This window comes from Delphinapterus leucas, chromosome 17 (assembly GCF_059928025.1).
Source record: "Delphinapterus leucas isolate spDelLeu-1000000601 "Yukka" chromosome 17, BTC_Dleu_Yukka2, whole genome shotgun sequence".
Taxonomy (NCBI): Eukaryota; Metazoa; Chordata; class Mammalia; order Artiodactyla; family Monodontidae; genus Delphinapterus; species Delphinapterus leucas.
Window position 1 is genome coordinate 84,766,421 of NC_143145.1, and position 20,002 is coordinate 84,786,422.

General features: G+C 39.6%; 1 protein-coding gene across 3 annotated transcripts in view; it reads right to left on the minus strand.

Moving 5' to 3' along the window:
* SNTG1 (syntrophin gamma 1) overlaps positions 1-16,581 on the minus strand; it is a 460,796-nt gene extending 444,215 nt beyond the window's left edge. For 2 of the 3 annotated variants that reach the window (XR_016388569.1, XR_016388568.1), the window contains exon 1: positions 1-16,581. This exon is cut by the window's left edge and continues 17,952 nt beyond it. The gene's annotated coding sequence lies outside the window, so the exon portion shown is untranslated. The other variant, XM_089899181.1, reaches the window with a different exon arrangement.
* Positions 16,582-20,002: the final 3,421 nt, after the last annotated feature.

Genomic DNA, 20,002 nt, shown 5'->3' on the forward strand with positions numbered 1-20,002 from the left:
AAGAGCAGGTCCTGCAATCTAGATGATTCAATCACTGGACACAGTTTGGGTTGTTTGTTTTAGGTTTTGTCTCAATTGCACAAACTGGCCCAGTGGGGTTCTTCCACTCACTAGTTGTACATTGCATTTCATTCAAACTCCAAAGCCATGTTTTTATAACTGTCCACGTAAGAATAAGTAAAATGTCTGCCTGCAAAATAAACCAGATAAGAATCTTAAGTCTGTATGTTCTTTGTGGAATAAAGAGCAACTGATCCATGTAACACCGCAGGAGATTTCTTTGATGAGAAAATCTATCCAGCTGGATAGAAGGAAAATGTGGCATCCAAAAGAGACAGATGTCAATCCAAAGAAAGCAGATGAAAAATGGTACTGAAAATGGGATGACATATATGGGTCCTAGAAGTATTCTGCCGAGGGCTTAGGAATCTGGCCAAGGACCTCTCAGAGCCCTGCTGGCCTTCAAGGAGGCCAGCCTGGGAAAAGCCCGTAAATGGCATTTATCTCCACGGTGAAACCGAGATGCAGGTGTGGAGACCTACTGAGCGTGTGGGGACCGCCGTGTTCGTGCAAGGCCTCAAGACTTCGTCTCGGTCTTGTGCAGCAGACAGTGGTACCAGTGGGAGCTAATGACATCTTAAAGCAGAAAATCCCCACAGCAGAGGAGTACTGAGTACATCACGTTAATCCATCTCCCACAAAAGATAAGTCAGTGACGACAAGCGGCCGTGGGTCTCGGCCAGTTATCTGTAACCGTGAACGCTTTTCCTCCTGCCTGGGCACTTGAACGCGCAAAAGTGGCTGAAACAGTCAGGCCCCTGCAGGTGGGAGCCTCCCCTCACCTCATCAGCTGGGCATTAACCCAGCCAGCCACCGAGCCAGCCGTGGTCCAGCAGAGGGTGAGGGCGCTGCTCAAAGGACTTCACAGCAGCTGAATACACTCTACTGAGGTCATCTTCAGTTAAAAGCTATCTTAACTAGCTAAAAGAGAAAAGGCAATTTGTCCAATCACTACATACGACAGATTTACTAGCTAACTGAATATACGTTGAAATAAATGATCTGGAAGGCAGTGAAAGAAGGATGCTGAACACTGCCTGAAAGTGTTCACTCATAACATATGTGGATTAAGAACCTTTAAGAAACAAGAATACAAAAGATACCTGACATTAAAATGATGCCAGAAAAATTATTCTTTTGATGTTCATGCAAACACTTAAAATTTTTTCACATTTTTGGAGTCATATGACATTGCCAATTGCAGAGATGCCAGTTAATAAACATTTCTGCTTAAAAAAATGGTAGATAAATATTTACAATCTATGGATCTTGAAGAACTAAGAATACTGTAGTTTTCTGATTTCTTTGAAGCAATCAGTAACACGTATATACTTAACATAATACTGCATGCTAATAAGTCAATAGGCTTTTTGTCTTCTTTTAAGGAAATAGGAAAAACTATTAGTGGAAACATGTTGGTCTTCCTGGGAAATACCCTGAACTTATAATAATAATAAAAATAAGGTTGGCCATTTATTCTCTGGCTCAGTATCTCATAAGGGGGAGAGTTACTGATTTAACTAAAGAGTTCCATCCTGTAAAATTTCAAGAAAATAGCAGATCTTATTAGAACCATAAATTAAAGATTAAAAGAAAGGAAAGAGAAAATAAACATTCTAATTATTTCAAGTTTTGCTTTTGGCCCCAAATTTCTCTGTAAAAAGTTAACAGAGAATTAAGGAGCTAGAAACTGGGTCACCTTTCCTCCCTCTAAGCAGCAGCCTTTACAAATTGGGCCTAACTCACCATACTCACCGGACTCTGCAGCCTAAAATCATTTTAGCTGAGGGGCGTGTTAGTGATTTTTCTCTTTGACACATAGTTACTAATCAAATGTGCGAACCACCATCCGACATCTCTCTGAATATGCTCTGCTAACTTAATTACTACACTCATTTAACTTGAGTTTCTGGCCACTTGGAATTCTCTCTCTGGTTGGGTTTCTTTTAAAATTACCCAACTATTACCAATTATTAGGGAGATGAGAATCAAATGAAATAGATGCTAAATTATTACCGTCATTTCTACACAAACCATTCGCATAACATTTCTAACCATACCTTCTACCCCTATATTTTGACTGGAACAAAAAACATAACAGATGATTTCAATCCTTAACTTTCTTCACTGAAGAAATGGAGTAAAAATACATTCTGATACTTGCATTTCTACCAGTTTATTTTTTAGTCACAGAAAATTTCTATTAGAAATATAATAGAAGTGCCTGAAAAATAAAGGAGGAGAAAAAAGTAACAAGTTGTAGTTACTACTTAAAATAATTTCACAATGTTCTTACACAGTGCTGTAATACTCTTTTTGTTCAGGGACCTGACTTTCCAATAAATGAACTGAGCCTCCACAAAATCAGATTTGTTTTTCTGACACAAGCTGTGTTCTCCTTCACTCAATGGGACACCTGGCCTCAGCAACAACAATGCTAATCACTACGTAAGCCTTCAAATTTTTCAAGGTGATTTCCAGTGTCTAAAGTAATTTAATTCTCATCATACCCTGGGGAGATAACAACATAGACATCTTCTACATTTCCTTTGCACTTATATACCATTAAAGGTAAGTAAGGAAAGAGCGTGTGAGCTCCGTAAGCTTGATTTAAATCACGCTGCTCTCTGTGCCAGGCAGCTCCTGTGGCTCCTTTGGATGCCTCACCACCCCCTTCCCTCCTCCCTTGCGGGGGCACTGACCCTCCAGATTACACCAACAGGCTCTGAACCTCTAGCTGCTGGGTGATTTGTCCAATAGGCAGCATCAAGGAAGACAGGAGGAAGGAGAAGCTCGAGGGCAGGACATTTACCCAGAGGTCCCCGCTCACTGGTCTGCGGTCTCCACTGGTCTGCGGTGGCTCATTGGCCGTTAGTCCCTAGAGGGCTCCTCTTGAGAACACCTGTCAGGTTCACGGAGAGAACAGGGCACATGGCCGGGCTGGGCGTCCCAAGCCCAAAGGTGCCAAATCGGGCTGTCAGCTGTGCTCCCCAGCAATTTTGAAGATGTGCAAAGACCTCCATGACTGACTTTAAATGCTCCTTTTCATTAAAAATGTGCTCAGTGTTTTAATATAAGCAACGATTGTTTAATGAGTTTCAGTGGGAAAGTCAGAATTAAGGTAAGAAGTGACATCAGACTGTTAAGGTAACACCGGTTACGGGCGGATGACCGTGTAGGAACTCCCAGGAGGTGGCCGAGCTGTGGGATCACGTGCTCCGTGGGGAGGGGACGTCACTGCAGAAGACAGTCCTGGGACCTGCTGGGTGATATCAAGTCACCTCAAAAGAAAAAGCAGGGAGCCGGTATTTCCATGTTTTGGTATCTCTTGGATGAAAGATGGGTGAAGGTCAAAGGGGAAGTGTCGTGTGAAGCTACCTGAGAGCGAGTTACCTTTCTTTCCGATGGCTGGAATGCAGAGGAACATGGGGTGAAAAGTTTGTCTTGAAAAGATGGTTGTCCACTCAGATACACCTGCAAAGGGGCATTTTACTCTGAATTCTGTCTAGTTAATGTTCTAGTCTCTAGACATCCAGAGTGGTCCCAACAGTGCAGTAAATATTGGTCCATCAAAGGTCCCTCGGTTTTACCAATTTAAGTTCATTATATTTCGAGTATCAGTTCAAAGGTCATTTCCTCAGGATGGTCACTCCGGACACCTGAGATCAGGATGCTCACCGGGTAGCAGCCTGCATCTCTCCCGCATGGTCCTCATGCAGCATGTTTATATGGTAACTTCATTTGCATGATCTTATGTCCAATATTTCTCTCCCCCACCAGATCATAAGTTCCCTGAGGGCAGGACCACAACTATTCTGTGTCCTCTGTCACCAGCACAATTACACTGGGCATTTAAAGAGCCTCAATATATATATATGTATAGCTGTTGCTCCTTTTCCTATAAGAGGCAGAGAGGAGATGCTCTCAGCCTTCCGGGTGCCAGACCTTCTCAGTACAGCAGCTGCTGTCTTCTCAAACAAGCCCTGTGTTTAGAATTTCTTCTGAAGCCCAGTGCTCCTTGGGAGAGTAGGAGAACTGGGGGTGGATGGGACACAGGAAACAGCTAGAGAACAAATTGTCAGTCTGGTTATTTTAAAAGTCTATTGACTGACAGCTTAAAAGAGTCATTTCGTGACTTGTTACCTATAGTTACTGAGCCATCTCAAAAGACACATGGCAGAAATTACATGTACAAAAACTAAAGTGTGGTCCATTGATTTTTATTAAATGAGAATTTATTGTGTTTCTACTAAGTGGTCGATGGCAAGGGGTTTTTAAAACGCTGTGAAAAGACCACGTTATGGTAATTTTCATTCAAATAAACCATTTATTGGCATCTGACTATAAACAGACAGTTTACAGATGGGATCCTCATGGTCGAAAAAAATGGAAGAGATTCTAGAATTTACTAGTAATAATAGAAATACAAATTCAAACACCAACTTATTAATTTTCACCCAACATGATAGCAAAACTATTTTTAGTAAAAAATAAAAAGCATTTTATTAGTAGTATTATTAGTATTCTAATAATACTCCATTAGAATATTTACTAATGGAGAGTAAATATTCAAACAAAAATAGTCTGACGGTACTTAACGAAATTAAAAATGTGAAAACCTTCTGACCCAGCAAGCCCATGAGTCAATGGGAGACGTATGCAAGGGCTTTGCTCCACTACTAACCACGGTATCTGGTCATTGGAAGCAATCTGGGGGCCACCTCGAGGAGACAGGTGGGTATAATGTAGTTCACTAGTAGGAATACCATGCAGCACTTACTTAGGAGCATTGAACTATAGGAACATGAGCAAAAGAGCGATATCTTCAAAAACACCGGAGGAAAAAAGTGATAAACAGAACAAGGTTATAGCACAATATAATCTGTATAAATGTAAGACACACACAAAATGTCACCTATTTTATAAGGATATTTCCATGAATAAAGCCTCTTTCATCTGCATTCTTCACTCACCTCTGGACACAGGAGACTGACCTGTCAGACTACATCTTTCTTCCGCTGGCTTCCGCTTGGATCAAGCCTTGGGTGAGAGGCACCAGCAGGGAACAGGAAGGCTGGGGAAGAGGGCTGGGGTGTTGTTCTCAAGCCCCCTGACCGTCAAGTCCTCGGGGTGGCAAAGTGCCATTTAAGGAGAACACAGGTCCTGGCACGCAGCTCTCTGGGATCAGGTGAGGGCTGCCAGCCTCCGTCCTTTGCCCCTTGAGGCTCCTCCAGTAGGATGGTCTGTGCTCCCACATCCTGTTTCCCCATATCCTGCCCACACTTTGTAAATAACCCATTTATTAAACTCCCTTCTAATTACGTACTGTCAGTGATCAAAGTTTCCTGCTGAGTCACTGACTGACAGTAAGTAGTATAATTAAGTAGACTCCTATCCGGAAGCCCAAGAAAATAATGGGAGAAAGGGAGAAAGGTGAGGGTGGGCTGGAGGAGAGAGGGACGAAGCACCCTAGACGTCAGGCCCTGGCAGGGCAGTGCAGCCTTTCATTTGAACCGTGACTATGGAGCCACCTTTTCCATCCTGTGTATCCAATCTAATAAACACGCATCCTGTTTCTTCATCTATAAAATGGAGGTGACAATTGTTGTCTACCTTCTAGGATTCCTACACAGAGTCATCAGCAGTGGCCTGCAAAGAGGTGAGCACACGCTGTGTTGACCCTGCTGCTTTGGATCATATCCTGGGGAATGAGCACACATGAGATTGCAGAGACAGGTGGGCACAGCTTGTGAACAGGTTTGCAAATTAGGCCGAGGAGTCACCCTGTCAGTTGTGTGCGGCCAGTGAAGTTAGTAGGCAAGGGTGTGGCAAGACTGGCATTTCTGGTTTAGAAAATGAACGTGAGAGTGGTGTGGACTTGGAAGGAGTCACGGGACCCATTAGGAGACTGCTCGTACACCCTCGGAGGGGAGAAGCAGATTCAAAGATAAATGCGTGCAGAGTCCAAGACTGATTACTGACAGGATATGAAAAGGAGGTAGAGCGACAGTCAGACTGTCCCAGAATTCCCAGTTTGTGGATCCAGAAGGAGTAAAAAACGTCTCACAAACCGAGGATCCCAGAAGTTGAGGGGAAGGTCGTACAAGAAGGCGGTAGAGAGAACACAGTGCGGTCAAAGACCTGAACAACTCTAAAGAGAAACGGGAACTCAAGGCCTGACGAAGTCAACCCTGCATCTGCCTGCTATCTTTCATAAACGCTTTTACCTATACTTCTTCTATTTGTTGAAAAAGGGTGGCCCTTTGTCCTACACTTTCCACCTTGTGGACGTAGCTCCCTGAACCCCAGGGGTGATGTGTAACACATCTCCCGTTCCCACATTTCCTGCAACACAGAAGCCCTCGACCACTCGCCCACAGGAATGTGACGCGAGCCACGTAGATCATCTTAAACTTTTTAAGAGCCACCTTTCAGAAGTACAAAGAGACAGATAAAATTACGTTTTAACAGCCTTCGTGAGGATGACCGACATAAAACAAGCTGCATATGTTTAATGCACACGGTTTAAAACTGTCACCACAATCGAGATACTGAAAAGTTTACTTAAACCAATTGGCAATTTATATTTAAATTACTAAATGAATGATACTTCTACAATTCTCTATACCTGCAAGTTGCATAATAATTCTTAGAAGAATATTAAGTTCACGATAAAATCAATTCCGTACTAATAAACAGCCAAAGTAGATTTGATACTTCCAGCAACCTGAATTTTTCAAGGCAAATAATTGGAAAAGCCACATATAAAAATTAAAGAAAATCTTCCTTTTATCTAAATCAATTTTTAAATTTATTTGGTTGACCTAATTTTGGCCAACCCTGCTAATGGCCCTTACCCATTCACGAAGCCTTTAAATTATATCCATTAGTTTGCTATGAGCTCAAGATCCTTGCATTTAAGAAACTCAGTCATTGCCAGCTGAGTTCATATGATCCATTCCAATTAGGATTCTATTCAGTGTTCAGAGACTTTTTAAATTTTGACTTTAATTGGTTTTCATTGGGTTCCTTTTCATGTTATCAGTTAGTTCCTTTAAACTGTGAATGCCAAAGTTCATTGCCATCCATATCCACTGAAAAATCAGAGAAACTGTAGCAGGGCATTTAAAAAACTGGAAAGGTGCAACCATATCTCATGGTCCAGTAAGAAAAATGAATGGAGGATTGAGATGAGAACAAAAACTTTTTTTTTTTTTTTGCGATACGCGGGCCTCTCACTGTTGTGGCCTCTCCCGTTGCGGAGCACAGGCTCCGGACGCGCAGGCTCAGCGGCCATGGCTCACGGGCCCAGCCGCTCCACGGCATGTGGGATCCTCCCGGACAGGGGCACAAACCCGTGTCCCCTGCATCGGCAGGCGGACTCTCAACCACTGCGCCACCAGGGAAGCCCTGAGAACAAAAACTTTAAAGACCACAAATGAGGGATCTGCCAGGCTCCCTGGTACATTGCAGCAATGGGTTTTGCATTGGCAAAGGTGTGGGAACGCTAGCTCGCATCCACTGGGCCAGAGCTGCAGGTGGGCAACAAGGAACTGTGACAGGTGTGCCTCAGAAAGGCCACAGCTGATGGACATTCAAGCCCAGGTGCTTCAGCCCTTGGTTCAATGCCCTGGCATCTTTCCCCACTGGACAGGGAAGGCAGGACCAGCACGTCTTTGGACAGAGCCGCCTCCTCTGCTGTGACCATCCTTTCTTGTCTGAACTCTCCCTTCTCACAGGGACCTGCTTCACCTGTGACCCAGCATCCCCACCTGGAAAATCTTCCTAAGCCCCTGCCTGTGCTTTACACCAGAAAATAAATTATGGCTTTGAGGGCCCTTAATAAGGGAAATGATATGGGGATCCCTGAAGCAATGCTTCTAGTTCCTTGTTTCATTAGGATGCTCTGCAGACATTTCATCTCAGAAGATGACATTCGAACACCCAGGAGCTCTGTCTCACACACACACACACACACACACACACGCATACACACACACGCATACACATACATGTATGTGCACGCACACAGGCACACACACACACACACACACACTCTTTCATTTCAGAGATGGGATTAGGACTTAGCAAGTCTGGAATAGGGTCTACTGTACTTTCAAAAGCCTGAGAACTGCTTGGGCGGTTTTATTAACCACAAATCTAGACTAATTTTTACTTCCCTCAACCTTCACAGCATTGGATGGACTGGTGCTACATGTGGGTTGGCACTGATTTCTCATGCTTTCTCACAGAGGTAAATAACAGTAACTTTTACAAACACATTTAAGACTTTCTCCAAAAGTTCAAGGAGAAGCAATTCCCTCATTCCTGCTTTGCCTGGAGGCTTCCTTCTAACCCTATCAGAGGCCCCCTTGGAGCCCACCTGCAGAAGCCTGTCTGAATTATTTGGCTGATTAGGGCATCATGCTGAAACTCATATTTCCCTACAAAATCAGGCTTTAAATCAAATTATTTACCTGTTCAAATAAGATATTTCCCATGCATACGTAAACGTATCGCTTCTATCTTTGTACCATCTTTGGGTGAAATGTCTGTGAACTACAGACATAATCATGGCAACGGTGAGTATTTTTGTGTTTGCACTCATGTCACCAGAACAAACACTATTGTTAGACACATACCCTTCATGGGTGCGCCTTCCAGTGAGGGGTCCAGTCACCCCTTCCCCTGACATCTCTCCTACCCTCACATTAATATTTATTTTCTTTTCTCAGTCACAGTATTTCCTCCTTGAATTCATCATTTAATATTCAACTGGAATGTGACTCAAACCTTCATGAATTGCCTTATTTGCAAATACCATTCTAACACGTTTTCCCTCAAAGAAGGTCTACCTGGCAATATAATGAAGAATATATTGTGTATTTTATATATACATGTATATTATATGCATGTACATTATATACTTTATGACACCTAGAGAAAGAGAGAGGAAGGGTATATATGACCAGGAAAGGTATTTGTTGCAAGCAAAGGTGTACATAACCAGGGAAGTTATCCAAGTTGAAGTAAGGCATCCATGACAAGAAATGGAGGATAACTAGGTCAGATGTAGGTCAAGGTTATGGGTAGAAGCCTGGGACCACTAACCAGATAAGAGAGCTACCAGCACACACTGGTCCCTTGAAGTGAACCTCTCACTTCTCTGCCTAAACATATTTGATTTCTGTTGTGAACTTACTGAATCACAGAAAAGTATAAATTATTAAAATAATATAATATAAATTATTATATATTTATTTATTCTTTCATTTTTATGCCTTTTCCCTTTCCCAAGTAAATTCTTAGCTAAGCAGACCCATACAATATGTACTCGTATCCCTTTAAAACTGAGTTTGGAAGTTACAAATAAATATGCATCACATAAATGAACGGCATCAAGCAAGATGCAATAAAGGTGGATGGGGTCCCCTTGCCTATTTCAAACAGTACAAAAGCACAGTGATAAGCCTGTGTGGTCCCGGGGTGACAGCAAACATCTAAACTAATGGATAAAATTGAGAGTTAAAAAAAAACAACAAAACCGTTACATCTGTGGCCAGTTGAATCTTGAAATCAAGATTCAATGAAAAAAGTAATAGTCTCTTCAATAGATGGTGTCAGACAACTAGATAGCCACGTGAGAAAAAACTGAAGCTGGCCCCTACAACACAGCATACACAAAAAGTTTACTCAGAATGGATCAAATACCTAAATGTAAGAACTGAAACTTTAAAAGCCCTGGAAGTAAACAAAGATGGAAATTTTGTTATCTTGAATTAGGCAGAGGGTTATTTATGGCACCAAAATCACAGGCGAGAAAACAAAACATAAGATAGATAAACTGAACTTCCTTAAAATCTTTTGTGCTTTAAAGGATATTATCAACAAAGTGGAAAAAAAAACCCTATATAATGGGAGAAGACATTTTCAAATCATATACTATCTGATAAGGTTCCAGTACCCAGAATATATAAAGAAGTTTTATACATCATTAACAAAAAGTAAAGCATCCCAGTGAAAAACGGGCAAAAGATTTGCATAGACATTTCTCCAAAGAAGACACAGAGATAGCAAAAAATCACATGAAGAGATGCTCAACATCACTAAATGAAAATCAACGTCAGGAGATGACACTTCACACCCACCAGGGTGGCTATAATCAAAACGACAGGCAGTAACACATGTTGGTGAGGATGTGAAAAAATTGAAACCTGCATTGCTGGTGGGAACCTAAAACGGTGCAGCTGCTTTGGAAAACAGTTTTTCAATTTCTCAAAGTGTTAATCATAATGTTAACCCATATGACCCAGGCATTCTACTCCTGGCGTATTCCCAAGAAAACGGAAAACATGTGTTCACGTAAAAACTTGTACGTGAATGTTAATATGAATGGCTATTCGTAATAGTCAAAAACACCAAAACGTCCATCATGCTACAATAATGCATAAACTCTGACAACATTATGCTAAATAAAAGAAGCCAGTCGCAAAAGACCACATATTTTATGATTCCATTTATATGAAATGTCCAGAATAGGGAAACCTATAGAGACAGAAAGTAGAGTAGAGTTTGCCCAGGGCCCAGAGGCGAGAAGAATAGGTGATAACTGCTAATGGATAAAGAGTTTCTTTTTGGTGATGAAAATATTCTGATGTCAGATAATGGTGATGGTTGCAGGACCTTGTGAATACGCTGAAAACAACTAAAGTATATACTTTATAAAGGTAAATCTTACATTATGGGAATTATTTTTCAATTTTTTTAAAAAGCAATAGTGAGCAAAGAAATTGTCAGTAAATCTAAAGGAGTGCTGACCATTTAAAAAAACAGCAATAATGACTAGTCTGAGGTAGATTAAAGACAATATGTAACTGAATACAGCCCTGAACATAAATAATGAAAGTGATATTAATAAACAGTAAGTAGGCGAAGGGTCTATAGGTTTTATTGTATTATTCAATAAATATTAGTCTTTCAACCTTTTTGTAAGATTAAACTTTTCAAAATAAAAGGTTAGAAAGAAAGTGAATGGAATTGTATTGAAATTAAACAGCAGAGCAAAAATTATATGTAATAATAATCTTCCTTAAAAAGGTAGCTATTCTACTCGCTCAACAAATATTTTCGAGCACTTACTATGTTGTAGACAAAGTACTAGAAACTCAGAGAAACCAGGTGCTTTCATAAGTTGACAGCTCATTTCTTTTTAGTGCTGAATAATATTCCATTGTCTGTATGTACCAAGGCTTATTTATCCATTCACCTGCTGAAAGACAGCATGGTAGCTTTCATGTTTTGGCAATTATGAATAAGGCTACTGCAAACATCTGTGTACTGTGTTTTTTGTAGACATACATTTTCAATTCCTTTGGGTAACACTAAGGAGATCAGTTGTTGGATCTTATGATAAGAGTATACCTAGATTTGAAAGAAACTACGGAGGTGTATCCCAAAGTGGCTGCACCATTTTGCATCCCCACCAGCAACTGTGGCTGTTCTAATGGGTGTGCAGTGGTATCTCATTGCTGTTTTGACTTGCAGTTCCCTAATTACATGTGATGCTGAACATCTGTTCATATGCCTATTTGCCATCTGTATATCTTCTCTGGTGAGGTGTCTGTTTAGATCTTTGGCCCATTTTTCAATTGGGTTGTTCATTTTGTTAACTGTTGAGTTTTAAGAGTTCCTCACATATTTTGGATAACAGTCCTCTAACAAATATGTATTTTGCAAATATTTTCTCCCAATCTGTGTCTTGTCTTCACATTCTCTTGACATTGTCTTTCACAGAGGAGAGGTCTTTAGGTTCAGTGAAGTCCAACTTATCAATTATTTCTCTATTGGATCGTGCCTTTGGTGTTGTATCTAGAAAGTCATCACCATACCTAAGATCATCTAGATTTTCTCCTATGTTGTCTTGTAGGAGTTTTATAGCTTTGTGTTTTACATTTAGGTCTACAATCCACTTTGCATTAATTCTTAAAAAGGGAGTAAGATTTACGTCTAGATTCATTTTTTTTTTTGCATGTGGATATCCAGTTGTTCCAGCACCATTTGTTGAAAAGACTCTAGTTATTTTTTATTAATTTCTTTTTTAATTAAAGGTATTGACCGAAGACCACGCTCTTAGAATTTTAAACGTTTGAAATTTGGCAAGGTTTGCTTTGTGGCACAATATACGGTCAAGTTTTTGTAAACGTGTTTGTGAAATTCTAAACAATGTAACTTGTCAATACAGTTAACCTTTCAGTAGCACGGGGGTTAGAAGCACTGTCCCCCACCTCCCACTGCTAAAAATCCACCTATTGCTATCCCTGCGTCAAAAACAAAGGAATTAATAAACAACTCACCCAAGGGCAGGAGGCTGAAACAGTTTGGACAGAATCAGGAATCAAACCCTAGTTCTTTTTGATTCCATGCATTGTGATTTCTAATCGAACACAAACTTTTCCCCACGCTTAGCTAATTTAAAGATCTGTAAAAAAGGAAAATACAGTACTATATTTATTGAAAAAGATCTGGGTATAACTGGACCCACGGCGTTCAAACCAGTGTTGTTCAAGGGTCAACTGTATTCTATATTTGTACATATTTTGTACAGACTTTTTAAAGTCTGCATACCTGTATCCTTATTTTTTGTTATGGAGTGTGTGGGGTGCTTATAAAACCAAGTAAATATGACATTAACTAGAATCTCTTCTTAGAAAATCAATAATTAGGTGGGACCATTAATGAATGGCTTAAACTTCCATTAAGTCTTAGAAAACTTATTGTTTTACACCTATTACATATCAGAAACCAGTGCTCACAAAGCAAAACTAACTGGTATAAAGCCATCATCATCCATCAGTGGAAAGCCAGAGCTTAAACAGTATTACTTGTTCAAAATCCTTTACTTTCTCCAGTCTACTGCCTGCCTTCTCAATATTATTAATATACCCTGTTAAGCATTCAAGTGAACTTACACAGAGATATTCAAGTTATAGAATACTGCATAATAAACTACTCCCGTGTGAATGTTCGTTCATAACACCGTTATTCATAGTAGCCCCAACTGGGAAACAACCCAAATATCCTTCACATAGCACATGGGCCGGAAAGCTGGTGCATCCGTACCAGGAACTACTACTGAGCAATAAAAGGGATAAACTTCCGACACATGCAGCTACTTGCGTGGACCTCAAAGGCATTATGCTGAGTGGAAAAACAAAAGTCAGTCTCAAATGATCACATACTATACGACCCCATTTATATAACATTCTCAAAAGGACAAAATTCTAGAGCTGGAGCATGGATAGGGGTCTCCACGGGGGTGGGGAGTGGGTCCCATTATTAAGGGTTAGAATGAGGAACTTCTATTTCAGTCACATTCTATGTGACAATGGTTATGCAAATCAGCACATGGGGTACATGAGGTATATGACATAGAACCACACAGACACACACACGCAAATGAGTTCAGATAAAAACTGATGGACTGTAAGTAAGATTCATAGCCTGTTTGATAGTTTGTGCCAGGGTCAATTTCTGGTTTTGGCACCGCACTTTAACCATCTGAGATGCTACCGCTGGGGGAAGCTGGGGGAAGGCTCCACCACAAACCATCTCCGCCACTTCCTGTGAGCCTATAATTATTTAAAAATAAATTAAAAGTTAAAAAGGTGATTATCCAAATATAGCATTGCTATCCCTAGCAGCATCTCACTTGCCTGAGACTTTGGAAGACTTACAACTTGTATCTTTTCTAGCTTCTCGCGTCCCAGGTTGCTCATTTACTCTGAACTATGAGTTCGTAAGGAACCATAAACAGTATTCAATTTTCCTTTACCATCCTTGGAGCATCATCGTTGATTAAACCATAATTTATGGTTCTATTTCAACTAAGCCACGAACTAAATTTGAACCTTTCCCCAAAGTTCAGAAATGTTCTGAGGGTCAGCTTCCTAACCCGATCATCTGTGAGCACATTTCCGGCTCTACCTTGCAATGACTTCATGACTCTAGGTACCCTTGCTTTGCCTCATTAGACTCTGGCCTTCTTAAGGCCAGAGACCAAGCCTCGTCCTTAAAAGGAATCTATACTGTATCATCCTGCATGCTGAGGTGGCCCGAAAATACTTGGACAAACAAACTGCTAAGCCGTATGTGCTTATGAGCCGTATGTGCATCTACTCATCCATATTCTGACCACTTGACACGAAATTTAGATTTTGGCAATGCCAGCGAAGCAAGTATTGAGCACCGATTATTTCTAACAAAGTATTTTTTTTCTACAAAGTCCGTTCAACTTTCTTTATGAAAGACTCAAAAATTTTAAATGACTGAAATACTGTATCTTTAACACGAATAGTGTTCTACAATTCCATATATTGTAGAAATTTAAGAAGCTTTCAGATTCTTCACTTTATCAGTTATATAACTAAAACGTTTACTAGTTTAGCAGAGCTAGTTGATATACTCATCCCATTCATTAAAATTCAACCCACCTTGAACTTTCCTTCAAAATATCCTAGAAAATGACAAAACCACTGGTATTACATAAACACATATATTGCTTTAACAATCCAATATACAGATCTAATGATGTTCTATAATGTCTTGATTCAGTATCGTCTAAGTATTTATTGCTAATTCACTTTATAACATTCTTTATTAAAAGTCTTTAAAACCTGCAGCTGCATCCGTCATTATTTCCTAAATACAAAGACTACTTTTATAAATGATCTCCTTGTTCGAAATACTGCCGTACAGCTCACAAACTCTTTGTTAGAAGCCAGAGAGCGTTTATCCTTTAGGAAGAGAGATGCTAAGTAATTCATCAGATGGCAAACCCGGTTCTGGCCACATTTCGGCTTTCATCCAAGTGGTCAGCTTCTACGTTCACTAATAATAGCTATAACATAGTCTCAGATGGACGCCCAGGGCTTTTATCCATTGGAGTACCATCCTGCTCCTAGGATTCAGTCTCTTAATGTGCATCCTTGATAAACTTGAAAACGCTCAGTGATTTGGCAAAGCCAAGCACCCTGACGAGCAGCTCGCATGCAAATATTCTGGAGACACACATGGAAGGAAGAGACTGCATCTCATCTGGAGTTTTGTTCATTCTGCTCAGGAGAAAATAGCCTACTGGGGGATCTGTATACTTGTAAAAATGATGTAAATGATTTCAGCCTCCATTTAACTGATTATTCTATGATTATACTGCTTTTACACAAACCCCCCCCCCGAAAAAGAGAAAACTTCAGAGAAATAAAGTTCCAATACGATTTAAAGAAATTGCATTTTCGTTGAAAAAAACCCATTGAATTCTGTGTAACAGAGTTGCTTATTTCTCAAAACAATTTCATTTATTCATAAGCATGACTGATAAATCAATATTGGTGACAGTATCCCTAAACAATGCAGGATACCTGTGAGTTAGTGGGTAGGATAGTATGTAATTTGTATGCATATACTGCTTGGAATATGACCATTTTTCCGAAACTGTTCTCTCCAAGATAGCCAATGATCTACATTTGGACAAACCCAAATGCACTTGAATCTTTATTCCTTTTCACTCCCTGCAGAATCAACACTATTAGCAATCTACTTTTTTTCTTGAAACTCTGTTTTCCCTTACACTTTTCTAAGTGCACTTACATAACCTTCTCTCTTATTATTTCTCCTTCCCCAAACGTTCATAAACTATTGATCTTTTCCTTCATTCTCTCAAACAGTTAATGTATTTTCACGCTTCAGCAACAACCTCCATTTTGATAGCTCTGAGCTGGATATGTCAGGGTGTACCTCTTTCTGAAACCAATGGTTCCTTCCCCTGCTATTTGGTCCTTACGCCCTTTCACCACTGGACGTGTCCCAAGTCAGGTGTGACACCTTTCCTTCCAAGGAAGCTCATTTTACATCTACACGCACTTGTGTTTACCAAGCACCTGGCAGGTATCAAGCACATGATCTCATCTTGATTCTTCCCTTGTTTGTTAGTCCATCACCCATCACCTTACCATCCAGTCTCAACTGACTCATTGCTAACCTTTGCCCCATCAGGTCATGTTCTCATCACCTGAAACTTGAATCACTGCAGTAGAATCAACCCTCGTCCTTCCTGAAGGACAATTCCTCTAAAAGATGACATTCAACACGTGATTGTCCGAAAACCTCCCTATTTGTATAAGATTAAGGTTAAGATAATACGCGAGCCCTTCCCAATCCGTGAGAATCTGAACCTCTCCAGCTCCTTAGCCAGTAAAAGTAAAAGTTAGTAAAATATAATTGCTTACTTTGTTTTTATCATAATTTGAAGCAAGTGAAGCATGTAATTGGTTGGACAAAAGGTATTTCTTCTTCCCAAACCACCTATAAAGTATGGAAAATATGAAATATTGATACAAATCTTAATTTTGACTCAATGTACGGAGAATCATTTAACTTTCCCGGACTTCAACTGTCTCATTTGCAAAACAGGAATGATAATGTTTGCCTCTCCTCTCAGTCCTGCTGTGAGAATCACATGTGAGATTCCCGAGAGACAGAGAGAGAGAGAGAGAGAGAGAGAGAGAGGAACTTTCACAAAACTGCTAATGCCACACAAAGTGGGGGGATCTTACTGAGAAGGGGAACTAGAGAAGGCTGGGTCCCCTGGAACATACTTATATGGCCCAGGAAGACTTCATGCAACAATGAAACACTCTTAACTTCAGGAGTTTCCAGAAATTTACTGCCATGGATTCAGAGGATGCATTATTCTTTTAAATAGTTTTGTATGAGTAACGTATTACTGTTAAAATTCTGGTACCCTTTCTAAAAGACTCACGTTTTATGTTAATTTACTTTGTGAATTTATCAGGTATCTTTTATAAAATTAAATCTGCAGCTCTTTGACATTTTGAGTGAATGGCAATATATTTGCTAAATATAAATATAGTTATAACTACTTCACAAATTTAAATTTTAAAAATGTACGTGAGTATGTACATTAAAGGTGATAAAGAATTAGCCACTTTTCTAATGCACTGATTTAACGATTGTTTTATTTAAAAAAAAAAAAAAAACTTATTTCAGCTTCACTGATAATTTGAAGACCAAATTCATGAACATCTAAAACAATCTTCTGACACATCATGTGTAGAATGTGCTGAACTAGCTTCACAATAATGATTGAAAGATGAAGTTCTTGGTCACATGACATTATTTTAATGACCTTTCACTGTCTGCTTGTTTCCCATTCTTCTTTCTCTGTTGTTTCTTTACTTTTTCTTTTTTGGTAAGTGATAACAAATCAGACCAAAAAAAAATCATAATTGTATCACAAACAAGGCATCGTTTGTGATTATAAAATTTTCCATTTCTGGTTCAGTCAAATAGTTTAACCACAAAACTACATGGAAACTGACTATAACACCAAATAATAATTTAGATTTCTCAAACTTACTATTGGTATATTTTCAGTGATAATCTAGAAATCTATACAGATGAAAATGTTTAAAGGTTACATTTAAAAAACCATAGCTACTTTTAAAACTCCAACTGATGAAAGAAAATAAGCCATGAGATATTGCTTAACGGGAGATTTCTTGACAACACCTATGAACAGAATCTCAGCTCTGGACTAAATCAAGACCACATCCTTACAAAATTTCCAGGGTACCTACACAGACCAGCCTCACGCTGTCCACACTTCACTCCATCTTCACTAGCCACTGAAGCAAATCAAAATGCTTTCTGGAGGTACTTTCAGATACTGAGTTTTTAAAGTCCACTTAATCCTTGGAGTATCCTTATTGGTATAACTAATGATAAATATTAGTTCTCCTTTACATACCCGAAAATTATGACAAAAATGCAGTGACTGATTCATTTAAAGTCAAAATGAAAGTACAGTTGACCCTTGAACAACATAGGTCTGAATTAAACGGGTACACTTATACCCAGGTTTTTTCAATAAATATATTGGAAATTTTTTTGGAGATATATGACAACTTAAAAAAACGAACAGTGGAAATGCACAGCCTAGAAATATCGAAAAAAATTAAGAAAAATGTAGGTATGTCATGAATGCATAAAATAGACATACATATAACATACAAAACATGTTGATGGATTGCTTATGTTATTAGTAAGGATTCTGGTCAAGAATCGGCTGTTAGCAGTTCAGGGCTGTCAAATGTTATATGTGAATTTTCAGCTGCACGGGATGTTGGTGCCCCCGAACCTCAGCACTGCTCAAGGGTCAGGTGTAATTAAAATGAGCTTGGGTCATGCTGACCTAGGCTCCACCGTTTGGTATAAAACATGGCATCAATTTTGAATAATAGATATTTTAAAATCAGGTCCTCCCTGCATTAAAATATTTTTCCATTGAGTGATATAAGAAAATTGATGCTGAATTAATGAGAAAATATTATATTCCCTACATTGAAGCTCTTAAATGTAAGAGGCACGACGCCATATAGTAATCAGAAGGGACTCTTTTGATAAAGGAAGGAACGACTGCTACTGGAGACTATTTATAGTAATTCGAAGATACTGCACCCGAGTTTCCAAAACACTCTTGAAAGCATAGTATCGAGACTTTCCAATATTCCACGGCGTACGCATCTATTCAGTTATGCCACAAATACTTAGCTGTCAACCACATACAGAGGATTGCGGCTTAACCGGTAAGTAAAGTATCCCCATAAGTAGTGGGTTGGGTGACTTGTCCAAGCTCTTACGACCAGCATTTCAAGAATCCCCATCTTCTGACTGTCAAACAGTCCTTGTCTACGTGCTACGTCACGATACATAACATATTTTATACTGCAGGATGCTGTCTCTTACCATGCATGCCATGTACAACTCATTCTGCTAAGCTAAACGGGACAAAAATATGAAATAAGAGATCTCTCTCCACTTGAGTGCTAGTCTATGACTCACCGGATGGGTTTCAGGGGCAGTTAGACAACTGTAGAAATAACTTCTGACTTAAGATACACTTTTCTTCGCTAGTGGCTTTTGCCTTCCTGATAGAATTGGGTGAATAAGCAGGTTCCTTGCCTGGAATTTATATCTTTTAATTGGTACGAACATAACAGTCAATTCTTGAAGGCCTTCTTAAATTCCATAATAATCACCTCACACTTTTACATTTTTTGTAACTATGTACATAACTTGGTTCAAACCCATGCAAGCAATTCCAAAGGCAAACTGTGGACGTTCAAATCCACTAGGATCTGATGGTCAATAGATACATTAGACTATCCAATTCATATTTAGATGGTCTAGACAAAATTGACTGACTTTTTATAATATTTTTATAATTTAAAGGTTCAAGCTAGAATTCTCTGTCCCACTCTCATACATACCATTTCTTGTTAAAAGAAGAAAAAGAACTGAACAGACTCCAGGGCTCATTTCTAATTATCCTCTGGTCCTGTACGGTATACACTTTACATTTTCCTGATTGTGCGATCCTATTTCACTCTTCTCTTTTGAGTCTCAAATATAAGCAACACAACAACACTGATCCCTCCCAACAAAACTCCTTCCTCTGGGAAGGGGTGTTGACTATTGTGTCTGGTACTCCCCGAACCTCATGCATCCTAACAGACCAAAAAACCATCAGGAAAAAGAGCTGTTTTAGTGGGATATGGATGTCCTAGAATTAAGTATTGATCTCTCTTTAAAGACAGGTGATTCTGTGCAAAAAGAAGGTTTGGTTGCATTAGCCCACCCACTCCTTTTTTGGGGCGGCATGGGCAGTTAGAGATTAGAATTTCCACAGGCATTAAGTTGGTTTACAAAGCTCTGTCTCAGTGTAACGACATTTCCCCAGAGATAAGGATTGACGAAAGCTTCCAGGCAGCTTGCCTGAGCTTGGAACGGTGAATGAGTTATTTATTTCTGTAACCAAATCTCCAAAGGAATTAGGCCAGGAGAACTCTTACTTTCTGCTGTTTGA